At 43.7% G+C, this 5,076-nt stretch overlaps 1 long non-coding RNA gene across 1 annotated transcript in view; it reads right to left on the reverse strand.

Moving 5' to 3' along the window:
* Positions 1-2,269: 2,269 nt before the first annotated feature.
* Positions 2,270-5,076, reverse strand: part of LOC116397842 (uncharacterized) — a 4,067-nt gene continuing 1,260 nt past the window's right edge. The window contains exons 2-3 of the long non-coding RNA XR_004213722.1: positions 3,443-3,546; positions 2,270-3,230 (exon numbers count right to left, since the gene is read on the reverse strand). This is a non-coding gene — a long non-coding RNA (uncharacterized LOC116397842). The remainder of the gene's footprint in view (positions 3,231-3,442; positions 3,547-5,076) is intronic.

The following is a 5,076-nucleotide window of genomic DNA, read 5'->3' on the forward strand; positions in this document are numbered from 1 at the left end:
CACGGCCACGCTGATATCTATGGACACCAACGGCTAACGCAATATTTTGTTAATTCTTAGATCTTGTCGTAAATTGAGCAAAATTTAAAAAATTTAAATCGGTGGTAGGTATTTTCATCATGGCAAAGCCTGCACAGCTCTGAGACAGCTCCTCCACTATCCAATGAAACTAAACTCATGATCTGATGTTTAAGGGGAGACACCCCAGAGGTGAAGAGGGTTCACTTTTTAACTAGATATCACCGCGACCCTTCTCCAGATGATTACTTTCATAAACACAAAAAAAAAGATTAAATAAATACAGGTGAAAAAAAATAACTAATAGATATAAACATGAAACTTCACCAGTCGATTTCTGACATTAACATAATTATTTAGTTTATTGCAAGTTTAATTAAATGCTATGTTTGAATAGTCAATTGATGCATTATCTACTGGTAACTTTTGGTGAATTTAGGAGAAACCTACAGACAGAAACAGACAAATTGGTAAAATAAATGATTTCTTTCCACTAAAAGAAGAAAACAAAATGGAATTGGCATCTTGTTTAGCTCACAGGCCTGAAGATAAAAAGGCAACTGATTAGAAATAAAACTATCGATTTATTGATTCAGAAAATAAAATTGACAAGTAACAATGAATTACTCATTTTGGTCATTCATCCAGCAAACATCCTAGTTTGTGAGGATTAGTTGAATTGACTTTAAACTAAATATAACTAATATCTGTTATTACTATACTCACTATTATGTAACATTTTCTCCACTAATCGACTACTGGATCAACTGAGAACTATGATAATTGGATAATAAGGGAAGAGTAAGTTGTAGCCTTATTGTATATCATTGGGAACTAATTATTACTGGAGTTTAAGACTGTTACTCAGATGAAATCTGAGGACGTCTCCGAGGCCTCTGGGAAATTGTGACAGCCTGTTTTGATTGAACGATTCAATTAATTATCATAGAAAGAAGGTAATTGAAGAGATTAATCCAAATAAAAGAAATGGAATTAGTCATCATGCTGCTCTGTTCTGAGAGAGCTACCATTTAGAAGTCCCAAGGAGTCTGAGTCATTCTGAACCACGTTCACAGAGGAACAGCACTGGTGAACCACAACTGGGCCCCGGGCCCCGGCAGCTCTTGGCTTGAACTGGTTTGTGATAAATAGAACATTTGATATAGAACATGCACCATTAAAGCAAAATATCAACTGATATGATGAAGGCCTTAAGGTGAACAGGGTTAACAATGTATCTAGTATCATTATGACACTTCCTCAGTTGATTACTGACATTAAGGCAATTATTTGTTGTTTTACAAGTTTTCTGAAAGTTTGTTTAAATAGGCAAATTATACTTTATCTTTTGTAATATGTGCTAATTTGCATACATTTGGATAAAGCCAGATTGACTATTCTTTTTTCATTTCTTCACATATTATAGTCAAAGGTTTTTATAGAGGGGATTTTGGATATCTCATTGTATCACTCCATAAATCACTAAATACTGTTCACAGCCATAACCAAAATCTATTTTCTCCATGTTTTTATTAATAAAATGTATAAATCAGTCTAATGAATGAATGATATGTGAACAAACTCCTCTGTAGAAAGCTTCAGAGTATAGAGAGGAATGAAATGTATGTAAGAGCTGCTGAAGTGGAGATTTCTGGATCAGAGTCTGAGAACAAACTCATTCAGAGAAAACGTCATTTAGAAGACTACAGGAGAATAAGATACAAAATGAAATAATAGATGAAACTTCACCAGTTGATCACTGACATTAAGACAATTATTGTGTATATTACACATTTTATTGAATGTGTTTCAATGAGCAAATGATGCATTATCTAACAGTAACTTTTGGTGAATTTAGGAGAAGTCTACAGACGCAAACAGACAAATTAGTAAAATAAACACCTCAATGTGTATTTAGGATGTTTTCTTTCCACTAGTCTGAAAGAAGACAAAATAGAACAAAATAAAAAAAATGACCAGTGCAGAAAAAACAATAATTTGAGTTTGGGCTGTCTAGCCTTAAAGATGGGTTCTGCTTGATTTCCTAATGCTGAAAAAAAAAAATCAAAATAACTTTCTTATTTCAGTTTTGCGTTCACTTGTTGCATGTTCCTTAATTATATCTGTTTAGTATTGTACAGAGTGGAGCTTTGTTGGAAAGGGGGTCAAGGTTTAGGTGAGCTTAGAAACTCAATGGAGCCACAGACGCTGTTCTAAATGAGGCGATGAGAGCACGAAAGGGAATTTGATGTCAATGGTTTACACACTTGTGTGCCAAAGTTGACTCCCACTACATATTCAGGTTGCTGCTTGTTAAAGGGTTCACGCCAGTACTGACGGACCAATAATCAGGCCCGACCCGTCCTGCTGTGAATATGCATGTCTGTTAGTGTGCAGGCGGTCATGCTGGCCGAGCATTCTGGGAACAGACACCGCTCATGCAGAGAGAGTTACACCATCACAAGTTGTCAGACGGAGAGCCAGTTCTTCTCCGCAAGACCGAAAACAATCGGAGCAACACGTCCAACACACACACACACACACGCACACGCAGAAATAAAACAGAAAACAAAACGCTGACCGTCGCCACGGAGACAAACTGACAAGACGCACGGTGGGACAGACGAGAGGACACTCGAGCCGTGGCTCGTCCCAGGGAAGAGAAAAAAAACATTGCAATGCAGTACAGATCAAAGAAGAGGTGTTTGATTGTTTTTCTGTTTTTGGAAGGGTGGAGAGTTTGGGGGTGTGGCTTCGTCCTGACAGTCCTCCGCGGGCCGGTGGGCAGTCGGGGTGAGGTGAGGTGAGGTGGGTGGGTGTGGAGGGTGGGGTAGGGTGGGGGATGGGAGTAGTGCTGCTGGTGTTGGCCGAAGAGAGGACTCTCCTCGACTACGCGTATTCTTAAGCAATAACAACGTGATCCGTATTATCCACCCAAGAATACCCGTCACCGAAGAGAGTCTTTCAGTAAACCGGGGGGGAGCTAAGCCAGAAACTGCGTGAGCGGCGCCGCCGCCGCCATCGCATCATCATCATCATCACCACCGCCACCGCCACCATGGCCATCGGCGCCGCCATCAGCAGCTCCCCTTCAGGCCCCCCCGTGGCAAACAGACACACACACACACACACACAGACAGAGAGAGTGTGGCAGTGGCATCGATTGGAGACGCCTGGCTGCGGCGTGAGGCGAGGTTCCACCAATGGCTCCTCTGCAAAAGGAAAGAAATTGACAACGGTGGCGTTTTGTTTTTTTTCGCGATCCGAGCCAGACAGCGTGTGTGAAGGGGACAAACAGAGAGAAGAAAAGAAGAAGGGTGTGTAAAAGCTAAGGTTAGCTTGATTCTCTAAAAGGTGGAGAAGGGGGTGTGGCTCAGGCCAATCGTCCCCCTCCTGCCCCCCCCCCAAACGGCAAGCATCTCACCTGGACGGCTCTGTCCCCGTCTTCTGGGAGTCGTCATCTGGCGGCGACATTTGGCTTCCCCGGGGGCGCCGCTCCCACTCGGCCCGACCTGGGCGTCATGAGATCTGTGGAAAGGGTGAGGGGGGGGGGGGGGGGTTGGGTGTAGGGGTGTGCACACACAAGGAGGAAAGAAGCGGGGTTAGGGATGTCAGGCCCCGGGAGCTGCAGTGGCGTGACAATAGCCCCGTGCACTCCATTAGCCCGCACCCTCCACCACTCCCCCCACCCCCATACCCCACCCCCCCGCAACACAAGCAGAGGAATCAACACATGGGTTACACCGAGGGAAGGAGGGAGGGAGGCGCGCATGCAGAGAACTAATTAGTTTGATTATATAAAAATGGTGCCTCTTTTATGCAGCAGTGTGTGCTGCAGCCTCCCCGCAGGCTGATCGCTGTTAAATATATATATATTGGAAAAACATACATTCAGTGACACGGAGACACATCACAGCCCACGACGTTTACTTCCCTGAAACCCCCCCCCCCAAAATCTAAATTAATTCCTAAATGTTAATCCTGCTGTAATTATTATGATCCCCCCACCCCCACCCCCACCCCCCACCCCCCCCTTCTTCTTTGTTTTTGAAAATGAAAAAGCGAGGAGTTTAAACGGCGGAGCAGGGCCATTAATAATGTATGAAAAGTTCAGGCAAATTTATTCCACTCCATTCTAATTGAACTAGCCGGCTGAATACAAAGAGCAGGCTCCAGCTAAGCCGATCCAAAATCATTCCATTGATTTGCTGCCCCTAATCAATATTCACAATTACTCCGTGCATGGTTTGGTAAAAAAAGAAGAAAGGCTTGTCGCTGTGTGTGTGTGTGTGTGTGTGACACTAGATTGACTGTTTCCAAATTGCATGTTCATGAAAACTGAGCAGTAATGGCGTAATTTGTATTATTGGTTTTGTCAAAGCGGAAGATATTGACGGGGAGAGAAAATACGTTTTAAATGTTTAACATAAACACATTTAAATGAAAAGACTAACTGAGTGGATTTATGGTGGAATTGGTGCAGAAAACACAGACGCTCATTTCAAATTCAAACTCTGCAGAGGTGCTGAAGCTGGATGGACAAATTGACGGACGGAATCAACAGCCCCGAGCAGGGTGGAGGGGTGGACGGATAGGGAAAAGAGAGGAAAAAGAGAGGAAGGGGAGGAGGAGGGTAAACAAAGAACGAACGGATGAAGAAGATAAGAAGAAAGCAGATGAGATGCTAATCTACAAGTTTAGTTTTTTGTTTTCTTCTTCTCTATTTCATCCTCTACTCAGCCGGCCCACGAGACACACCAAAACACCAACACACACACACACATACACACACATCCGCCAAAAAGAGGAAGACCCCCACCCTTTCACCCGCCCAACCACCCCCCAATCTGCAGAGAGCTGGGATTTACCACCCGCACCCAAACACACACACACGCACACACACAGAGAGACAGGTCGGCCAGCCCAAATATCATTGATTGTTGGGTGGGAGCACCCCAGAGACTCATCAGATTACCCCGCCAGCAGGGGCAACAGCGCAAAATCAAACACCAAGAATCTTCTTGTGTCTTTGCTCTTATTCAAACTCCCCCCCCCCCC

Source organism: Anarrhichthys ocellatus, unplaced genomic scaffold (assembly GCF_004355925.1).
Source record: "Anarrhichthys ocellatus isolate YVR2014 unplaced genomic scaffold, GSC_Weel_1.0 scaffold73, whole genome shotgun sequence".
Taxonomy (NCBI): Eukaryota; Metazoa; Chordata; class Actinopteri; order Perciformes; family Anarhichadidae; genus Anarrhichthys; species Anarrhichthys ocellatus.